The 23,607-nt window shown below is 38.9% G+C and overlaps 1 protein-coding gene and 1 pseudogene across 3 annotated transcripts in view; both read right to left on the bottom strand.

Moving 5' to 3' along the window:
* Dyrk1a (dual specificity tyrosine phosphorylation regulated kinase 1A) overlaps positions 1-23,607 on the bottom strand; it is a 164,521-nt gene that overhangs the window by 48,715 nt on the left and 92,199 nt on the right. The gene's annotated exons all lie outside the window — the stretch shown is intronic.
* Positions 23,025-23,607, bottom strand: part of LOC105742271 — a 957-nt pseudogene continuing 374 nt past the window's right edge.

Here is a 23,607-nt window from a genome sequence, read left to right as displayed (position 1 = left end):
TGTTAAAAATGCACATTGTGACTGAACAGATCTAGGGTGGAGCACAACAGACAACATATCAATAAGCCATAAGCTGAAGCCAATGTTGCTCTGAATAGCACCTGTAAGACAAGAGTTCACCTTAAAAACTATTCTCCTAATCAGATAACCCAAAGCTGAATGGACTCTGGCTACGTGATATACTAAGAGATGCCTTCCCCAATAGATTTCCTTTCCTAGTTATAGGAAATTTATATATATTTAATTTTTTAAAGACTAACACACACTTTCACACATAAGCATGGCATGCTAGGAGATAGAATCTATTGTTCTTTTTAAACCTGAGGTGAGATAATTCTTGAATTAACAGAAGTTTTCACTTCTGAGACTTTTAAATTATTTATCATACCACCTAATATAACCTATGAAACCAAAGACTGATTCAGCCCCTAGCACAGATGACTGTGGGATGAAGGTATACTGGTAACTACAGTGTGTATATGGCTGTGTTTGCCCCAGTGCTGTGTATGCAATCCAGAAATTAACCTAACTTCTCACAATGGCAAAAGTAACTGAAGTAACCACTCATTCATTCCTTTTCTATGGTAAGATTAGGGAACAAAAGGGGGGTGGATTCTAGTCAACTTGATTTTATTATTAAGCAAACCACCATGTTGTAATTCTTAAAGTTCAAACTTCCTCTTTAATGCAAATGTTAATAAAAAGGGGATTCAGTTCTTCCTATAACAGATGATAATATTGACTTATTAGGGTGAACTATATGAAATGGCTGGTTTTTGATTTGGGTTCCAAATCAGCCACACTATATGGTTCAACCTGTTATCTACCATGGTATATATAATCTTCAATGAACTAAAATAATAATGAATTATAATGTCTTAGCCTAAAAATGTATAAAATGTTTTGTAATATGAAACATTTACATCATACTCAAAATATTTAATTGAAAACTATGTTCAAAACCCGCTGTGCCATGCTGGCCCCAACCACTGAGACTGGGTGTGAAGGTCTACACCTGTGATCCCAGTGCTTGAGAGGCTGAAAACAGAGAATTACTTGAGTCCGAGCTGTGTAGTAAGATCCTGCAGACCCTGCAGTAAACACAAAAAAGTTCAATTCCAAAGTAATACTTAAATTGCTGTCAAGTAATATAAAAAGCAAGCTGAAGAAAAAGTATGCTTGTGGTGTTTTATTTGTATTTTGCACATCCTTCTGAATTATGTGGATTTTTTTTTTAAATCATAAGAATAATTTTTAGGGTTGGCCAGACAGCTCAGCAAATTAAAGCACCTGCTTTAGGCAGATGCAGGAGCCTGGGGTTCAATTGCCATCCCCCACCCCCGAAAGGGGGGTTGCCTCACTGAGACCATGAATAAGACTGGGCGTGGTGGCATGCGCCTGTAATCCCAGAGCGTGGGAAGATGAAAAACAGGAAACATCACTACAAGTCCAATCTGTGTAGTGAGTGAGACCCTGTACTAAATACATTGTTTTGAAAAAAAAAGGGGGGGGGGATTTTTAATTTTTTTTATTGATAAAATAACAACTTAAATGAAATTGTTTTCTTATTCAGGATATCATGTTCTAGCAAGAAACTCTAGTTAACTACAGAACACTGCTCAGGCCTGTAACCCCAGTTACTTAGAGGAGTCTGAGACAGGAGAATTCTAAGTTGAAGGACAGACTGAGCAACTTAGTGAGACCTTGTTTTAACATACAATTTTGAGGGCTGGGGGGTAAAGCACTTATCTAGCACATACAAGGCACTAGGTTCAATCCTCAGTATTTCAAAAATAAAAACAAAACAAGAACAACACTGACTCTATGGAGCAACGTTTCACAAACAACTCTGAGACTGGGCCACCTAAGACTCAAACTGCAGCAGACACAGAGGAAGTATCAGAAAAGCCTAGGAGAGCACACTGAGTAAAAATAGTGCCAATAGCCACTCACCTCCCATATAAAATTCACATGGATCCCACCAGTCAACCACTAGTCTCAAAAACCTGCTGATGGCCCCCAGGATCACTGTCCCACCCATCTCCTGAGTACAAATGCATGGCTTTGCCCCTGTCAGGTTTCCCAGCTTTTCTCACTGCCCACACATCTGTCCTTTTACAATTCTGTATATGATTAATTTCTAGATTTCTTTGTAAAAATATGTAAATGCTTATTTCTAGTTTCTTAAAATTATTTTCCCTTTATATTCTGTAAGGACTTAAAGTTCAACAATCAATATTTGATGGAAAATACCTGTTCCATGACATGCCAAAGATGTTTGATATTTAGACAGATAAGGTAAACCGAACTGCATATATTGCAGGTTAATAATAAGCTTCTCTTCTGGAGGGTTAACAACCTAAGTTAGCAGATCAAAACTGGAGAAAAGGAAGGGCTGTAAGGTCAGCCAACATTTTGGCCCTAGCCTTTCAAGGTCAGTGAAGACTGGGGAAATAGGAGAACTTGTACTATAACATCCTGTAACTCAGTTGTGCTCCAAATTTTCTGATCAAGGAGATTATGGAGCCACAGAGGAATGTTATTGATGATGTAGAGTGTGCCTGGGAAGAGTCACATGGAGAGAAAACATCCTCTCAGGCTTTCACAGAGAGCAAAGTGGTCAAGCAATGGCCGTGACTCATCATGGCTGACAATGACAAAGGACCTACAAAGTGCTACAGGATAAATGAGGGTACTTGACTGACCTTATCAGATACAGAAGTTACATTTCTTGTTATATAGGTCTTGCTTTATCTTGGTCTTAACCATCCAGCAGAAAAGTATAAAAACAAGGTACATGAAGTAAAGCCATATTAATATGATGAGCTATAAAAGGTTTAAGTCAACTTCTAAGGATAACCAACTAATATTATAAACTGCTAGACAGTGTTGGATTGCTTTGCTGAATTCAAACACCTATAGTATTTAGATGCCAATAGAATACCCACCTCTAAGAGGACTAAACAAGAAACGGGGGATACAAAGAAAAGATCCTTTTCTATTTATATATACAAAATAGGATAGATATACAGCTACTTTCGCTTAATTCAATGAGAAGAAAGAGGTGTACTAATAGTGTTTGGTGAGGATATCCTGTCTGCCTCTTGTACTATGGATAACCACTAAAAAGATAACAATGTACAATGTATTGATTATTGAAACTGTCCTATTAATCAGCTTTGAAACTGTCTCATTCATATTTCTCAATAAAATTAAAATAAAAAAAAAATTCACATGGAGGCCATAGGTCCAAATGTATACTACTTAGCTATCTTGAATGTCTTTTGTCACTGATGTTGACAGGGAGACCATTCCTAAGACAGTATTAGCCCAATTTGATTTAGAAAGAAACAATTAAGTAAAATGATATTAAAAAACAAACAAAAGGAAACAATTCAACTTAATTAAAACTATACCACCCAAATGTGGAAACTCTTATGAAGCTGAAAATCTGAGACAGAACTGCTAAGAAACAAGGGGAACAGTCAAGCTAACGTGGGGGGAAAAAATTTGCAAGACTGATATCAACAAAAGATACCCAAAATAAAGATGATAAAAAATTAACTAGGCAAATGCTTGTCTAATGATGGTTGAAAATAAAGGTATGAGATTACGAGAATAACTGAAAGTGGAGTGTGTGGAGAGCTTCCTGCTAACCTGCGCTGGCGGGACCAGTCCCAGCCCAGGCGCAGTGTGGGCCGGACCCTCTCCCACCCCCTCGGGCCGCCCCCCACCACTCTGCCTTACCTCCCCACCCCTCCCGCCGAGTAGGAATTTCTGCCGACTTCCGGGAACCCCCAGACCCAGTCCTAGCCCAGGTCCGGTGAGTGTGTGGAGAGCTTCCTGCTACCCTGCGCCGGCGGGACCAGTCCCAGCCCAGGCGCAGTGTGGGCCGGACCCTCTCCCACCCCCTTGGGCTGCCCCCCACTACTCCGCCGTACCTCCCCCACCCCTCCCGCCCAGTAGGAATTTCTGCCGACTTCCGGGAACGCTCAGATCCAGTCCTAGCCCTGGTCCACAGCGGGAAGGAGCTGAGCACAAGCAGCCAGACCTAAGCCAGACGCAGCTGGGTAAGTCCAAACTCTGTAGAGCTCTACCTTAACTTCAGTACGTGTGAAGGTTATAACTACAGCAAAGATCTACAACAAAGGGCAGGGGACAGTGCTACACAAAATGACGAGAAGGAACAAAATGCAACCTCAGAACCCAAGCCCACCCGTAACAAGTGCACAGGACACTAACACAGAGAATAACTGAAAGTAAGTCCTTGAGTAAATTTTGTTCACCATCTTACAATCAGCACCAAGAACAGTGCCTGGCATATGGCCTGCATTCAATAAATATTTGTTCAATGAAAACTAGACTGGCTCTGTTGAGAATTTTTGAATTATGAACAAACAGTTGAAAAAAAAAAAAAAAGGAGGAGCAGAAGGAAGAAAGGATAAAAGCACTATCTTTAAAATAAGTGGCTCTGAGTCAGAAACAATGGACACAAGCTGAAGTTCTTAACAATCAGCTTCTCTGATTCAGTTTGGTATCCCACACACTCAGTGCAGAGCCTATACACTGACACCCAAAGCACCAACTGCAGCTCACCACTGATGTTCTATAAATACACAATAACATTAAACTATGCAATAACGATGACTTTGCAAGAGCCTAATAATGACGAGGAATACCTAATGGCAGTACTCTAATGGCAAGGATACACGAACTCATTTGTTATTCTCTAACAGTCAATACATTTCACTACAGAATGCAAACAGAGACAGACAGAGACACAGACACACACATGCACGCACGCACGCACACACGTATGCACTTTAAGCTACTAGTCAAAATAGAACATTTGGGCTGGCCAGATAGCTCAGCAGACTAAAGCACCTGCTTAGGCAGAGCATAGCAGCCAGGGTTCAATCCCTGGTGACTAAGACTGGGCATGGTAGCACGTGCCTGTAATCTCAGCGCTTGGGAGGCTAAAAACAGAAGAATCACTACAAGTTCGATGTAAGTAGTAAGACCCTGTACTAAAAACAAAAAACAAAAAACAAAACAAATTTAAAAACCCCAGAACATTCAATTTTGTACACACAAAATTGCTCATTTAAGACCTAGAGGACCAAGTACCAAATGAACCAAATAAGTATATTAAATTGTTAATAGCAATAACATGTGGATAGAAGAATGTATCTTTAAAAGTCTCTAATATCAGAATTCTACTTCTAATCATTTTAGTCCCTGGTATCAGACTAGCTCACTCATCATAAACAACTGATACAAAACATGAAATAACTTTTTAGGCAACTGACAAGAAGTACAAGTCTGTCGTCACTGAGAAAAAGGAGCCACAGTCTTAGAACCACAATCACCCTGATTTTCTATTTGGGAATAACTTCAAGAGTACAGGGTAGGATGGGGGAACCCAAACGCAACCCAACAGTTACCAGAGACAGAAGGTGAGCTTCCAGACTACTGACTAAACCGCATTTGTGGAGCAGAGAATAGAATGGAGAGAGATCCATCTCTCTTCATCTATACGGAGGGATCCCCTCTGCTCTTTGGCCCATGTGGCCAGGAAAAACACACACACACACACACACACACACACACACACACACACCCCAGAAGCTGTGCACTAAACAACTACTCAACTACACAGGCCTGAGAAACCATACCTAGTTCTAACCAGCTGCAGCAGGAAAAGGCAAGCCCTTCCTAATAGGGACTGCAAGAAACTTCCTGCCAGCAAGACACACACACTCTTTTAAAGAGAACAATAAAATCCAGGTGCTCCACAACCTAGTAGTTTGTAAGGCCGATATCAACAAAGATTTCACCAGGCCCAAAAGCAACAAAATATGACCTGTATTCAGAGCAGACTAAGAATTATAGAAAAAATTAGCAGGTTAAAATCACATATAACAAATGACTTAAAAGATAAAGGAAAACACTGGAAAAGGAATGAACAGTTAACCTTAAAAGAGTAACAAATTATAAAAAAGAACCCTAAGCATGGTGGTACACTCCTATCATCCCAGCACTCAAAAGGCTGGGAGAGTTCAAGAACCAGATGGCTGCAAGTTCCAGATCAGCCAGGACTACAAAGGGTGACTCTGTTTCCCCAAAGACAGTTCTGAAAAGGACAACAAAATAAAATAACTGGAAAGCTCACTAATTCAATCTAATATATGAAACTATAGGTTTCATACATTATTTAATGAATTAACTAAATTGAAAAACAGGTATAAAAACTAATAGAAAAAACCATACATAAATCATACTGAGGCATTCAGCAAAATTGCTGAAGATCAATGATGAAGAAAAAAAGTTAAAAGCAGCCACAGAGTTTTTTAAATGACGAAAGAGACCTTCAGCCTACAATTCCATAAGCAGTGAAACATCTTTCAAAATTTAAGGCAAAATAATTTTTTACATAAATGAAACTGAAAGGATTTGTCAACAGAGGACCTGTGCTCAACAACTATTCACAGAAGGAACATAATTCCAGATGGAAACGAAGATCCACATAAAAGAAAAAGAGCGCCAGAAAAGTATTTTTAAAAGACAATTGGCTGTTTAAAGCAAAAGTAACATATTGTATAGCTTATAACACATATAAAAGCAAAGCAGATGACAACTGGAGCAAAAGGGACACACGACTGAAATAAAGGGGAAGCCCAGGTCAGTATAATTTAGAGATGCACCTGGCAAGCCCCAGAGCAACCTCTGACATGTAATTATACACCAGCAACCAAAGAACTAAAAGAATAATCTTGGCATTTTAAGAATGTGTACATTTCATTTACTATGTATGTACTTAACAAGCATCTTATTGTTGAGCCAATACACTGTCCTAAAAATTACAGAAAGTTTTTCTAACCTCACAGTGAGGATTTAACTGTTGTGTTGTGTTGTGTTTTGCTTGTTTTGTTTTTTGAGAAAGGGCCTCACTGTGCAGTTCAGCCTGGCCTTAAATTTACTGAATGATCCCTTAACTTTTTTTTTTTCAAACTTAGTTTTTGTTTTGTTTTGTTTTTAACAGTCAGGGTCTCGCTGTGTAGCTCAGGGCAATGCTGAAACTCACTAAGCAGTCCAGGTTGCCACAGGTTCAGTGGCAGTCCTCGTACCTCAGCCTCCTCCTAGGATCATAGGCTGGCTATAGGTGTGCGCCATCACACCCGGCCCCTAACTCTTAATATAAGAGATAATAAGCCAAATTCTTAAATCCAAAATAGAAAGCCAAAAATTTATTTTTAATATAGCATCTGGCTCACGGGGAAAAAATTTAAAAGTCACCCAATATACAGCTGCTTAATTCCATAAATTATTGTATTATTCACAGTAGACTACATAATATGAGCAAATTTGTGATTATGTATTCTAAAGGATTTTAGGAAGTGAGGGAGCAATACTAGAGACTGAACCCAGGGTCTTAATATGTACAAGCTACATTCTCAACCTTGCTAATAGCTCAGTCGGGGCTCAAAATTGCTATTCCCCTGCCTCAGCCTTCCAGAGCACTGCGATTACAGGAATTCTACACTACTATGCCTGGTTTCTGTTAAATAGCAAAAATAAGGCAGATAATGCCACCTGGTATTCTATGGTTTATTAGGAACAATGAAAATCCCAAGCAGAGAAAGAAGTGACTTATTTTTCTTATAGTAACCATAATTTTAAAACATTTAATCAATAATAAAACTCATCTAATGTTTTCTCTTAAGAGAAACAATATCAAGCACTCTTTGAGCCTTTAATATACAGGAAAAGGGGGATAAAGAAAGTTTAGAAAAAAAAGCCAGTCAGGAATGGAAGCATACACCTGTAGTCAGAGCAAATGGGAGGTGGCAGCAGAAGATTGCCATATATTCAAGGCCAGCTTGAACTAAGAAAAAAAGACAGATACAGCTAGCCAGGGTCTCAAGAGTAAGTCTAAGGCTGGACTAGAAACACAAGCTTAACTACTAGTGCAATATGGTTACTCAACTACTAGTTGCATACAGTTATGAGGACCACCTCAACACCCCATCTTACCTCCTCTGTTAGTTCCAACAACTCCAGGACTTACAGTTCCAGCATAGAGAAGCTGCTCTGAAAGTAGATGCTGCCTCAAACTTAACAAAGGAGCACATGAAGAGCACACACAGGTGAGTATACCACCAGAAGAGGACCAGAAAGCCAATATGAATAAGACCTTCATATGTCATGGTAAATAAGCATTATAACTGACAGCTGGTTTAAAATGATTGTGAAAGAACTTAGAAAACTAGTGCTTCAGTAGAAAACCTCCATGCTAAAGAAAGCAGTATCTGACATTGCAACTGAAATACTGGTCAACTGTAAAACTTGGTCACAAATAATTTAACAACAACTCAATAACTACTGTATGACAGCAATAAGATACATGTTGGCTTAATTGGACACTTGGCCTAAGAATCTCAATTGCTAATATTTACATACATATTTTTAAAATAGAAAAAGTAATTCAGAAAAATAATCCAATATAGTCTAGTAGTCCATAATGAAGGACCATTTTGTATATATATATATATATATATATATATATATATATATTTTTTGCATTGACATAGTCTCTAGCCCACACAATCCACAAAAAGCCAACTCACTTTTCTAGTGCATTTGATTCTGGATTCTTTCTAGCAGAACCCAGATAACAATATAAAGAAAAAGCAAGCGAGACAACAGCAGCTGAGTCAATCCTTTCTGGAAATAGTAGTATCTTTAAAACATAATGCTACACATCTATCAAAATCCCTAAAAATTGTGCATGTCTCTTTCCAGTATAGAGTATTCAACACATAACCAATCAGGCTAAAATGAAACCATGCCAAATCAATCAATCAGTCAAACATACCAAACCAATTATACCACACCACACCACAGCATTTATGAGAATGAAAGTGCATTCAGAAATCTAAGGGCCAGGGATGTAGCTCTGTGGTACAGCACCTGCCTGGAAAGTGCAAGGCCTTGAGTTTGATTCCCAGTAATGAAAAGAGACAGACAGACAGACATGAATCTAGAAGGTCTATATATATCAGTGATGACTGCTCCATCAGGCAACCAGATTAATACTAAAGAAAATAAGCAAATCGGGGCTGGAGATTTAACTCGGGGCATATGCATCTGCCTGCCTAAGTGCAAGGTCCTGAGTTCAATCCCCCATACTAAAAAAAAAAAAAAAAAGAAAGAAAGAAAGAAAGAAAGAGGAGTAAATCAATGGGGTCCTGACTATACATATGCTAATTACTTTCTCAATCAAATACACTTTCATTGTATTCATTCAGTAGTTTAATTTTCATAAATGCATAAAGATACTGAAAGTTTTAAAAGTTTTAAACAAGTCCTTCAAACTGGCATGTTGTATGGATTATAATCAAACAACTAACTTTTTAAAGCAACCTAATACTTTCCTTCTGACCCTAGATCCTGAGATTCTAGGGTTTTGAAGAGGTAAAAATGATTAACAGGCACAATATAGCTCACCACTGTCGATCTTAATTTAAAAAATTGTCCCTCACACTAATTCAGACCCATCATAGAGTGCACTTTTTTAAAAAACAAGTTAGCAAACATAGTCACTTAAGACAGAATGAGAAAGAGTTGTCAGTAAATGAAACATCAGCATTCAAACTGGCAGTAATATGGTACATGCAACAAATAGCACTTCCCTTATCCAGAGTAGGGAAATAGGTGTTCTGGATGCCTGAGGTGCTAGAGCTGCTCACAGTCACCTGGATGAAGCCCCATGGTTCTGAGTCTGCTTTTGTTGCTCAATATGCAAATTTAGCAGATTTGATTTTTTTTTTTTTTTTCCGGTATTAGGGATTGAACTCAGGACCCTGCGCTTGTCAAGCAAGCGCTTATTCTACTGAGCTATCTCCCCGGCCATATTGTCTTCATTTTGTTTACCACAAAGGTTAAAAAAAAAAATCAAGAGATCCACTTGCCAAGTTAAGTTGGCTGTACAAAAAGTGCACTGGACTAAGTTAAGGCTTAAGGGCCTCTACTTGTTCATTTTAACACGGCATCAACATGACACAGCAATAAGTCTGTTTCCTCACACAAGAAATGTGACAACTCACTGTCACGTTCAAACCCAAACCATTCTTCCCCTATGATATGTGAAGGACAGGGAATGTTATACACACAGTTGCTGGGGACACACAAGGTTCTGCCTAGATGATCAATCTAAGATCCACTTAAGGTTTGAAAAGTACTTAAACAGTAGTTAAAATACTTAGCTCTTTTTCTCCTCAATTGAAACAAAATAATAAAATATAATGTATATACTTAAAATGATACACATACATGTAATGCATGTATATAAATTTAATTAAATGTACCCTAAAACACCCACCTTCACCCCCGATCTGTGGATCTTATATCAGGGCCTACATGCACACAAAGGTGCCTTTCAAATAAGCTCAAAGTACAAAAAGATCAGAAATGATTGGGGGGGAAACTACCCACTCGGGCCCCCCCCTCCTGTCCCTCTCTTGGGACAGGAGCTTTCTTTCTCTCAATAAATATGTTCTGCTCATAAAAATAAATAAATAAATAAATAAATAAATAAATAAATAAGAAATGATACTGCGTTACAATACAGCTAAATACTGAAGTATTACCAAGCCATTAAAAAGCTGAAAGTTACCCGCTTCCTGGGAAGAAAGGTGAGAATAGAGCAAACTGACAGCACACAGCCACACCAAGAAATGACTAAAAAGCTGATCAAATTTTCAGGCACAGAAGGGATCCCTGGAGGGAAAGCTGCCTCAAGGAGGTTTCGCAAGGACGCCTGAGAAAACCTCTTTCCCACTTCTATCCCAGGAGGAAAGGGGGGGAACCAAAAACATTTTCCTCAGTTTTTTTTAGTTCCAGCCAAACAGCTGTTAAGTATACAAGATATTTTTAAGTCTAGTTAAGTATCCGTGTATCTATACTGAATTGCAGCATAATACTTAAAATTATTCAATGAGGCAATCATTTGGCTTTGTGATTCCAATTAAAAACACAGTACATTTACAGAAATTTTCCATTACAAAACATTCCAAAGATAAGATTTTTATCTGGCCCAAGACACTTTAAAAGCTAAGCATGGGCAAATATATTGCCCAATAGTGGTTATAAACATTTAGTAATATAAAAGGTAGCTCTTAGTTAAAAGTATATTTATGCAATAAATAAGCATTTTAAATCTCATGACTTTCCCTTACATACAGTATTCAAATGTAGTTAACCCCTGTGTATCAATGTCCTACTGAGCTCTATAAAGTTAAAAACTCTCAGGTCTCCTTCCCTACCCCACCTCACCTCACTCAGAAACAGGTAAAAAGATGGAACAAATTAAAAAATAAGAATATCACAAAAACTTCTAACTTACTAGCATTTGGTTAAAAAGGAAATCAACAACAATGAGATTTCATTTTTATCTTTCAAGCCATTTTTCCAAACCATGTAATAACAGTATGGACAGAACAAGCCTCTATTACTTGTTTGTGTGGAGGTGGGTTTTTTTACAATTTAAGGAAAAGTTATAAAAACAAGTGATAACATTCACAGAACTCTTACTCTGAACCAACTGTTCCCTGTCCCTTTCCCACAACAGCCCTATGAATCAGGTGGCACGAATACAGTCTTGATTACATGTTGGGTAGTGAGAAACCAAGGTACAGAATGTTGGACACCGCCACACTAGTGGCCCCAAGTTCACACTGCATAGGAAGTACATCCTCACTGAAGGCGGAGTGGTTCCCACCTCTGGACCCAGCTCTCAGCAGCACTCAGACTACCTCCCAGCTAACAGCAGAGACTGCTCCTAAAATATGACTGCTGATCCCTGCAAGGCCTGAAGACAAACCCAGAGAAGGAAAAAGAGCCACAGCACAAGCAGTCAGCACTGTGCTTGAAAACACCCTCTCTGAGCACAACCTGCTCAAATTCAGATGAAAATAAAAAGGTAGGTGGCTGTGGCAAAAAGCGATTAAATAAATGAGAATGGTTCAGAAAAAAATGAACCTCAGCAAATTTTAGAAAACAGCTTTATACAAAGAAAAACCAAGTTATCTACTAGCCTTGGATTCTGGGATCAGCTCACAGAAAAAGCCCTGGGGAAGAAAATACGACCAGGAGGTGCTACACAATCCCATCCAGTCACACCTGCAGCCTCCCCCTCTATGGCTCCAGCTCACCTGTGGCACCCACATGCTCCCTTGGTCACTCTCCTTCCACCACCATCCCCCGGCTTATCTACTGTTCTGCCTAACTTTGGTTCTGGCAGTTAACATGTCAGCTAAGGTTGACTAGATAAGAGAATATAGATAGGAGCTATGAAGACAGGCTAAGCCACAAATGTGGATTTTGTTAAACAGTCCAGGAAGATAGATGTGCCAGGAGTGGCATGACTCCAGCACATTTTAGTTTCAGCAATGAATACTCAGGGATGTCTATGTTCAATCTGCCATCTACTAGACAGCTAGATCTATGCCTCCTTTTCTACCTGTAGTTGCAAGGGCAAGGGCCTGAGTTCAATCCCCGGTTACACAAAAAAGAAAAAAAGAAAGAGTCTGTGGCCTGTTGAAATAACAGAAGTAATGTGTAAAATGGACTGGCCTAAGAGAAACAACCCAAAACTGAATTTAGGGCTTATTTTGATATTTCAAACACAAGACTATGAGAGCTTTTAGGAGGTCATTGTCAAAAGGGGAAAGCATATGTATGAATACACTGAGAGCAGAAGTGACAGGACTTGGAATGTTTGTTTAAATACACAACATGAGAGACAAGTTATAATCTAGGATTCTAACTCAGTAGTTCTGTGTCCAGGTAACCTGGAAAATTGTGCTATTAAAAATTCAGAAAAGGGGCTGGCCAAATAGCCCAGCAGATTAAAGCACCTGCAAGCAGGCACAGGAGCTGGAGGTTCAATCCCAGGGCCTGCAATTCCGGTCCCGCCCCGGGGTGCACTGAGATGGCAACTGAGACTGGGCATGGTGGTATGTGCCTGTAATCCCAGTTCTTGGGAAGCTGTAAACAGAAAGGTCACTATGAGTCCAATCTAGTAGTGACACCCTGAACACCCTATACTCCCTTCCTTAAAATAAAATAAAATAAATCAGAAAAGGCACTAAACCCAGTGGGGGTATTCCCTACAGGTGTGTTTTGCTTTTTGTTTTTTTGTTTTCTTATTCTTTTTGAGCCATGGTCTCACTATGCAGCTTAGGCTGACCTGGAACTTACAGGGATCCAAGTGCTGAGATTACAGGTGTTCACCACAAGGCCCGGCTCCTTACATGTATCTTTATTTGAAACTAAAAAATGGCTTCTTAAAATATCTTAAGCAGCTTTTAATCTTTTCAAACATAAAACAATTAAAATTTTGCTAAAAACAAAGAAATACGAAAACAATAAAAGGATAAACGGTATGGCAAGTAAAATAAAACTAGGTCACTAGAAATCCACAATTCCAGTCCTGTATTAAATACATGACAGTAAAAAACAACATACCACTTGACTCATCCCAAACCCTCACATATAAGGACAATCAGTGCCCATGTAGAGCTTCTCAAAAATACATATACCTCTCTCCTTTTTCCAAAGCACTATCCTCAGAGACTGTGTTAACCAAAATATAACCAAATGTGCTCTCTAATATCTGGGGCAGGGGGAAAAAAAAAAAAAAAAGAAGAAGAAGCATTTAGCTTTACTTTTTTTTTTTTTTTTTTTTTTTTTTCTTCTCAGAACTGGGGATTGAACTCAGGCCCCTGAGTTTTCCAGGCAAGCGCTTATTCTACTGAGCTATCTCCCTGGCCTAGTTTTACCTTTAAAGTAACCATTTCTACAGTTACTTTCAGCTTTGGCCTTGTCCATTTGCCTGAGAATGTCTTGAAAGAAGCCTCAAGTTGCCCAATGACATCTGTATCACGTATTAAAATTCCTTTCTACATGAGAGATGCCCATTTCAATATAGTCAGACAAAGCCTAACTCCATCTCTAACATAACACCTTTATTGTCTCTTTTAAGTCATCTGGGGTTTTTTCCTCCAAACACACAACCTTGACTTCTAAGCTTTTTATTTTTTTAAACAACAAAAAAAGTGTAAAAAACAAACAAACAAACAAACAAAAACCCACACAGAATTTCACTAAACAAAATAACAGGAATTCAATAATGGTTGCTGTTATCAATTAATGTTGTCTTCAAATTAGTTATTTAGATTACCAGACACAAGCATGCAAAATTAGTTTTTAAAAAGTTATAAGAAATTAAAAAGTAGAAGAAAAATTGTTAACTGATGCTTTCAATAGATCAACAGAAATTAGCAATACAATTATCCAAGCTATCCTGTATATATACACAAATATATCTTTTTCCATTCTTTTTTTGTCTTTTTCCTCATCCCAGTTGTTTCTTCTCTGAAGATTCTTTCCCTTTCACAGTATCTATTGTACTTTTTCAGATTTTATTTACTCTTTTAAGAGAGCCTATGATGTTTGCACATGTGGGTCTGATTTATTTCTCTTATAAATATGGTCTCTTGTTGCACCCTTTTACCTACAAAAATCTAGAGTTTATCTTTCTTTTATAGTTATAAGCTGTTTTAGGTAACACTTTTTTACATTTATTTGACATTTTATCTCAAGTAACAGGGTAATTTTTAAACATGAAAATAATGATTTTTCCCATAATCCAGGCAGTGTATTTAGTATTTCTACTTATTATTTTTTAAAGTCTTTTAAAAATTGTGTTTATAACACCAACACCTGGAAAATGTAAAGTTGTAACTCCAAAAATCTGTTAAATTTCCTTACTTCATTTTTTATAAACTCAATTTTATCACGTGACTTCCCTAAGATTCCAAAATTACTATGGACCCCAGGCCACCAGAGAGCAGGGCCTCATATTTTGGGGATGATTCTGATCAGTGCCCTTCAACATAAATAAATCTCTCTCCAAATCCTGGAAGAAAGAAAAAAAAAAAAAAAAACTACTATGGAAACAAGTGTGCTCCAGGCCTCTGTCACCCTCATATAAAGCTTTGTTTTCAAAGTAAAGTAAGAGAGAACACAGCTCTGTAAGACATTACTTAAGGAATAAGACACTATTTAAGAAATCACATACACAGTATACAGTTTTATACAATTTCATACATTATCACATTGCTAAAAACTGGGTGTTGGGAATTTAAATTCTGAGCTTGAATACACTAAGCACAAGCCAGGCAACTTTAAAGTCTTTGAAAGTATAGTACCTAAAATGCTAGAAAGAAATAGTTCTAACACAATTCAATTATAAGTTTATGCTGAATAAATGGGTTTGCACCCAGACCTTTAAAAAATCTAACTGAAGAGCACCTTCTTTCCAAGAAGATGAGAGCAAGCTGCCTGAGCAATGGGTTGTAGGTCCTATTCCCACAACTGCCTTAGGCAGTCCCACTAGCTCTCCAAGCTAATTTCTGCACTCCCCTCTTTTTGCAACTTTTTTTTGACAAACTCTTCTAGTTCATTCCTCCACTAATCCAACACATACTTGTTAGGCTGCTGCTGGTCTCTGGACATGGCAGTGTCCAATGCAGCAAATGGTAGGCACTTGTGGATCCTACATACAGGAAAACTGGCTAATCAGAACAGAAATGTGCTGTAAATGTGAAATAGCTCAATAATAATTTTAAATTTTCATTATTAGTTAAAATAGTACACTTTAGACATACTTTAATGTGACAATGAACTAGATACATATGCTAAGTTATGTAGACGGCTTATATTTCTCTTGGATGTTCTTAACATTAAGGGCATATTTGTGAAAATAATGGGCAGTTCCAGGCCTCCTGAAGTTTGTATTTCACCAAATGGTGGGGATCCTCTAATAATAAACCAGTGAATGTGGTAGCATCAGAAAGTGACAGGTATGAGAAAAATAGGTAGTGGCTATGTGAAGCCCTCAGCTCATACAAAGATTTCTGACTTAATTCCATCCCTGCATGCTATATTTAACTGTGTGTATGGGCTTGGGAGAAGGCAGGAATGCCAAGCTAAACGTTTCTGTAAATGGAGTCTCCCTGTCCATCCACTTAAGCTACAAACCGATTCTTATTCTCTCTACCTCCATCTTTCCAACTCTTTATCCCCAACACACACACTCTCACATGCACACACCCCAAACCAAGCACATTCTGAGATGCTGACCTCTGGAAAAATCTCAAAATCCAGCCACTTCCCTGCACACTGTCAGGATTTGAATCCAGAAGAGGGAAAGGGAGATGACAGATGGCAGCCAGAAGGTGAGAAAGCAGTGTCTGTAGTAACTGCTCCTACCCAGCCTCCCAGCCCTCAGGTCCTTCTCCTACTGGTTAAGTTTACATCCCTTCAAAAGACTCAAAATCATCACAGCTTTAAACACATTGCACTACCAGGCCATATCTGCACCTCTCTCATCTCACTTCTCACTATTTTTTCCAGCCTCTCCTTTGGCTGCCCTGAACTCACTGTCACTCAACTGGGTCACAGCACAACTGTCTTCTCTGGCCAGAACACCATTCCTACTGTCCTTTTTCTCCTCCAAGAACTTCAAGATTCTGATCAAGTATCATTTTCTGTGGAAGAAACAATTCCAGAATCCTAGGAGGGATACTTGTGCCACCCTTCCTTTGGTATTCTAGTCTTGGCTCCCCACAGGAAGCATGCAGCATGACAAAAATCAATACACTCTCATAATCAGTGCCCATAAGGGAAAGACTGGACTTATTTTTGTATTCTCATGACAGCTTAAAGCAAAGAATGGTCCCAGAGTCCCCTACCTACACTTCTCCCCCATGGCAGACTAGGCACACCTCACAAGCTCCTTACATACATCTTTCTGGGGTAGACTACCTTAACACTTCACCATTATGCCACAGAATGCAAAAGCCAAGGGGTATCACTCACTTTTTAATTCCAATACTTAAAAAACCTCAATAAATATTCATTCAGTCAATGAGTGAACAAACACTACCAGATATCTAATTCCCCCACCCTAACCTGGGGAGTGGGGGAGTCAGGGGTCAGGGGGCATCCACGCAGACAGGCTGACTCATCCAAGATTGTGGTCAAAGCCAAAACTGGAGCCAGGGAGATAGCTCAGTGGTATCAGCGCCTGCCTGGCAAGCAGAAGGTCATGAGTTTGATTCCTGACACACACAAAAAAAGTTTCAAAATAAAATCAAAACTGGAACAGATTTCTATTTTGTAACCTATTTTTCCTGATGAAAAAGGTTCTCAAGTAGGTATTGATTATTTTTTGGTATGCATATTACATGTGAATCACAGAAGGCCCAAAAGCCATGCTCTCTACTATAAAAGCCGAAAAGTAACAAAACCTCCTCTTCCTTCCTACTGGGCAACCAGGGCTTTTGCCAGGAAACAAAGGAAGGACTTCCACATTCTCAGAGCTTAGAAGTGTGAGTACTCATTCCTGCAAGATTAAGAGACCCTGAGGAGACAGTCACAGATGGGACAAGGAAGTTATAGTTCATACAGCATTCACAACAGAAATACCAGGTGTGGCACATTAACCAAAATGGTCCTGTGAGTCAACTCCAGCTTCGCTCTGTTGCCTGACATTGTGGTCCTGTGATCACTGGTTTTACAAACACCTACCCAGCTTACAGAGAGAAACTATCACTGGCTTACAGTTATAGTTTCAGTGCATGTGCACTTGGCCCTGGTGCTTTGAACCTGTCATGACACATCACTGTAGGAGCATACGGCAGAGCAAATGCACTAAATTAGAGCTGGGAAGTAAGAAAGGGACCAAGGTTCCACAATCCCCTTTGAGAGCATGCCTTCAATAACCTGGACATCTCCCTCCAGATCCCATCATGCAAGTTCCCATGATCTTCCAACAGTACCTAGTTAGGACCAAGCCTTTAACATACAGACCTTCAGAGGACACTTAATGTCCACACACAGCACGTCTCCACTGCTTTTTCTAGCACGGTTTCCAGCTTTCCAATCTATTCTGTGGGCTAACTATAAATTTCCATTAAATTAATTTTTTGCCTAAGCTACTTAACTAAGAATGCCTTCTTTTTCAGCTAAGAGATCACACATAAGTGAACAATGGGAAACAATACCTAAAAAAGGATACAAATGGGATGAGAAGTAACTATAAAAACAGCAGGCAAAGGAAAAAAGGAACATGAAATAAACTAGAGCTTTGTTGATGGTGACTACAACTGCCACACACATGGAAGAGAGTGCTACTAATAGCCAAAGGTCTTTCTCTCTCTTGACTGAGGTAACTGGCCTGCATTCCAGCTTCTCTTGTAGTTAGCACTGTGGCACTACCAGGTCTAACTCACCAGTTCTATTTGTAAGCCCCTATACTCTTTCCCTGTTTAGTAAGTTAAATACCAAAACCCAGTGACTTTCGCATATTATCATATTTAAGCTAGGAAAAATGTCCACAGCTTGGTTTCTAAGTAACTATATAAAGTAGAGCAATATAACAGTTACTGGAATATTACATGCGCACAAAGTAAACTAATTTAGACTAATGAAATGCTGGGTATGTTGGTAATACCAGGCACAATACTTTTTTTTTTTTTTAATGTTTTTACAAGGCCTACAGGGCCTCACTATGTACATCAAACTCGTAGTGATTCTTCTGTTTTCAGCCTCTCAAGCACTGGGATTACATGCATGCCACCACACCCAGTCTCAATTGCTGACTCTGCGGGGGGGGGGGGGGCAACAGAGCCTGCACAGCACTGCGTTCTGCCTAAGCAGTTACTTTAGTTTGCTGAGCTATCTGGCCAGCCCTGGATATCCTACTTTAATGAACAGAGAAATTAGAAACAATACTAAATATAGTGGATTTCTAACTGGTGCTCAACTTCTTACACTCAGCTGAATTAAACTAGGCATGGTGCTGGATGTGGGAGGCCCACCTGAGTGAGGGTTGTTGCCAGCAGCATAAAAGGCAGAACAAGAGAAACTGTGGGGTACACCGTTAGGTTTGGAGAAGCTGTTGGAAGCTGCTTTTTCTCTTGGGCTGTTCTGCTGAAGGACCTTGTCATGCTGGCTTTCCTGAAGAACTACAGAGGAGCTCTGGTCTTCATCTTGAACATCTCTTCCTGGCTCCAAAGGGGAAGATGGTGCACTGCTCAGCCTCATGGAGAAGCTTGTTGCATTGACTTTCCTCATCACTGCAGGAGTTTGGGACCTCACTGTGGCTGAGGATGGCTGTGGTACTTTTGGGGAGCTCTAGTGTTTTCCTTAAGTGCTGCTTCCTAACTTCAGTTCAGAACCCTCAGCCTGCTAACACAGATCCTTCAACCTGCTGGCATAGACTTCCTAACCCTTGGGGTTTTCTGGCACAGATCTGTGAAACAGGATCCAGGCCCTCAGCTAGATTCTTTAGTATTTAGTATGTGGATAGGCTTCCTGCACTTGCTGTACATGATTCTTGGGTGATTCCTGATAAACTAATATTATAAAATGTGTCCTGTATTATATTGTTCCCCTTGCAAAAATCCCAAACCACAGTACTGAACAACGCAATGGTTTTTCTCTATTTGAAAATACAGGTGAGATGTGTCCCAGTGAGGACCTGGACTAATGTACATAAAATTACATTCCAAAAGTTAAGAAATGTGTTTCTAGTTTTGAGACAGTAGTTTATTTCTTGAAAAAGAAGTACAAACTAATAGAATGAGGAAGGAAAATGATATGAAATCTTCAAATTATAATAAAATCTATGAAAAAAAAATAAAAAAAATAAAAATAAAATCTATGATCTTATACTTCCTCCATTATTTGATTCAAAGAAATTCAGACCGATTATTTCCAACCTCAGTCATGGTCTTATACTAACAGCATACACTATGCCTGTATTATTTATACATTATTACACCTTCCTATTTTGTTACAAATTTTCACTATCAAAGTAACTAAGCCAAGTGTGGTATAGCATACGCCTGTAACCACAGCAACTGGGAGGCTGAGGCAAGAGGATCACTGCAAGTTCAAGACTAGCCTGGGTTGCAAAGTAAGTTGAAGGCCAGCCTGACCTGCATAGTGAGACCCTCTCCCAAAAAGATTAAAAAAAAAAAAACAAGTGCTACCTACTGCACAGCTCATTTGGGAAATGTTTTAAATATGGGTGACATCCAGTTTAGGACCTCTAGGTAAGTCTGAAATAGGGACCAGACATACACGTTTTTCCTAGGTTTCCCAGGTGACTCAAATTATGGACCTCCCTCAACCATAACAAGAATAGTGATGAACTGTAAAATTTTGAATAGCAAAGAGTATCATAACCCTCAGCATAAAAACAAACTTCATAAAAACATTGTCAACTCAACTCACAGAAAGGCTTCTATTAAAATCTCTGTAGTTGAGGTGATGGCAGACATTTGGGAGGCTGAGGCAGGAGGGAATCCTGCAAGTTCAAGGCCAGCCTGGACTGCATAGAGAGTTCAAGACCACACTGAACTATACAGCAAGACCTGTCAAGAAGAAAAAAAAAATCTCAAAAAAATTTTATATGAGAGCCAGAGAGATAGCAGGGTGACACAGGACCTGCCTGACAAGCCCAAGGCCCTGAATTTGATTCCCATACCAAAAAACAAAATGAGAAAATATTCTCTATTAATATATGTACAACAGACACACAAAAACATTCCCTCAGCTATACATTTCTGGTAACCAAATCAATGTATTGGTCAAAATGTGAAGGAATAGGACCTGAAATATAGCAGATTTTTAAATTATTATTAAACAAAAGGAAATATTCAGAAAAAAAAAAAGATAAAACTAATCCATGTCTTCATAGCTCTTAAGCCAGATGTGTTTAAGGCTTTTCAGAGGCTGTTTCTATTACAATTAACTAACTATGCCCCTATAATACAAAAGCAGTCACAGATGATAGAGAAACCATAAGTACAGGACTACTCAAAAACAAAGAAAGAAAAAAAAAAAAAAAAAAAGAAAGAAAGAAAAGAAAAACACATTATAAAAAGCAGCAGCAGGCTAGATTTGGTGTCTTGAAGCTAAACTTTTGTCTGCTTTCACTAAACAGACTCAAATCATCATGTATCAATCACATATTCACCCCATGTATTTATATACGATGTAAAAGAGTATAGGTTTATAGACTTATTATTTAAGATATGTATGTTTGTCTTTTCCCGACTAAACCACAGGCCCTGAGGTTGGTACTGCTGCTTCATCCACTGACAAAGCTGTCATGAAAAGGCAAATATCACAGTATCAAGCACTGTCTGATTCACTTCCTGGGACTTGATCATACATAAACAGTGACAGTACAGTAGTAGTGAATTCTCTATCAGGATGAAAAGGATTACTATGCATAAAGTCGTGTGGTAAATGCTTCCCAAGCCATCACTGTCACTGATGAGGACAAGGAAGGATGAGAAATACAAGACTCAGCATCAGTAGAGCCTCGACTCTTCCAAAGTGCAAGATCACCAGGAGCAGAACTGCCTCCACCGGTCCTACACTGTGTGCTCTGTCAGCCAGGGAGACGCCCATATACGCTACTCTGATCTCTATAGTAACCAAGTCTTCTAATAGGCACTCAGTAATTACTATATTAAACTGAATACACCTCATTTCTAATATCATGTAACCTTGACCTCCAAGACTCAGTTGACATTCCTATGTAATGGTGATAGAGTAATGCTTTAATAGTTAGTTGAAACAGTGCCTATTTTCCCATTTACTTCTTCATTTTTGAACATAAATATATATTTTTTTATTTTTCTGACCAAAGTGCAATGATTTTTAAATCTCCTTGAACAAATAACTATGAAAAAAGTATTCAGAAAATAAAATACAAATGGGAATTCTAACCACTACATTGCCTTCTATTTTACTCTAACCCTATATGTAGGCTAGAAACAAACAAAAAACCTGAATTGCTACTAATGTGAGAACTGAACCATTTCAGCATAAATCTAGCACATGCATTTCAAGGGTCTGCTTCTACAAATTGTGTTGATTAGTTTGATCATAAACAACATCATGTAACAGGCAAAAGGAACACAATCATTACATGTGATACTTGCCCTGAGTCCTCCAATTACATCATAATAAAGCTGACAATTCTGTCAGGCACTGAATCCCTTGTGAACCTAACCCAAACCTTGGAAGCAAAGACTATGGCCTATCATAAAACTCTGCAAAAGCTGTAATAACTTAAGCTTTATCTTTCTATAGGAAATGCTCAGTTATTTGATAAATATTAAAACACTGCTAGCAGTCTATTTTCTGACAAACACTATATATAAGAACTGACTACACAAAGTTTCTTTAAAATTTGGTCCAAAAATTCACTTAGGGGCTGGGGAGATGGCTCCGTGGAATAAGCACTTCCCTGGCAAGCGTAAGGTCCTGAGTTCAATCCCCAGTTCCACAAAAAGAAATAAAAAATACAAAAATTCACGTAGCAGGTTAGAACTTGTAACCTGAAAAGTAAAAGAAGTGGGAAACCCTAATCATAACATGTGGTAATCACATTTTTTGTTTTGTTGAGACAGGGTCTTACTACGCAGTTTTCGCTGGCCTTAAACTATGTAGCCCAGGTTGGCCTTGAACTTGAAACCAATCCTCCTGCCTCAGCCTCCTGAATACTGGGATTATACACGTGGCCACCATGCCCAACTGTCATGTTGTAACTGCTAAAGGGATAAAACGTCCATGCTAAAAATTTTGCTCACAGAAAGCAAAAACTATAAAAGGAATAGTCTTAATAAAAACAAAGAACTAGCTGATACCTTTGTTTTGTGAGCACCATAATAACTAAGACGAAGTTAAACCTGAATTCATTGTCTACTCCTGTGACCAAAACAATAAAACAAAAAATGTAATGTCTTACTATGTATTTTCTAGCCATTAATTAAGATGTAACTTTGAAAGATTAAAACTGCCTTAAAAAGGGATGGGATAGCAGCTATCAAAGCATCATTACCAAGCATGATTTCAAGGATACTTCAGGTTCAGAGTTAACCTTCTTTATCAAAAATCTTCATAACTTCATCAAACACTTCGTCAACAGCTCTAGATGTGTCTATTTTCTTGACTTTCCCCATTTTTTCATGTAAGTCAATAATTGGCTTCGTTGACTGAAGATAAATCTGGGTCCTCTTTTCCAAGCTCTCTCTCTTGTCATCACTTCTACCACTACTTTTTCCCTTTTCAAGACATCGTTCAGGGGCTGGGGAGATAGCTCAGTAGATTAAGCACTTGCCTGGCAAGCACAAGCGCATGAGTTCAATCTCCGGTTCCACAAAAAAAAAAAAAAGACATCATTCAATACTGATCTCATTCTATCAAAAAAAATAAAAGATACATCTGCTTTCCCACCTTGTTCCAACCTTGAAGGTTGTCTTGATTTCTTAGAAACCCATCAATCAAGAATATTCTTCTGGGGCTGGAGAGATGGCTCGGTGGTCTGGGGCACCTACTTGGAACAGGCTTGGCAAAGCACAGGGACCGCGGTTCGATCCCCCAGCACCACATGCCAGCCGGCCGCGCCCCCTGGTGGGCTGAGCTGGCCACACACACACACACACACACACACACACA

Source organism: Octodon degus, unplaced genomic scaffold (assembly GCF_000260255.1).
Source record: "Octodon degus isolate 3935 unplaced genomic scaffold, OctDeg1.0 scaffold00045, whole genome shotgun sequence".
NCBI lineage: Eukaryota > Metazoa > Chordata > Mammalia > Rodentia > Octodontidae > Octodon > Octodon degus.
Note: the sequence above shows the minus strand (reverse complement) of the source record. Positions and strands in the feature narration are given on the sequence as shown.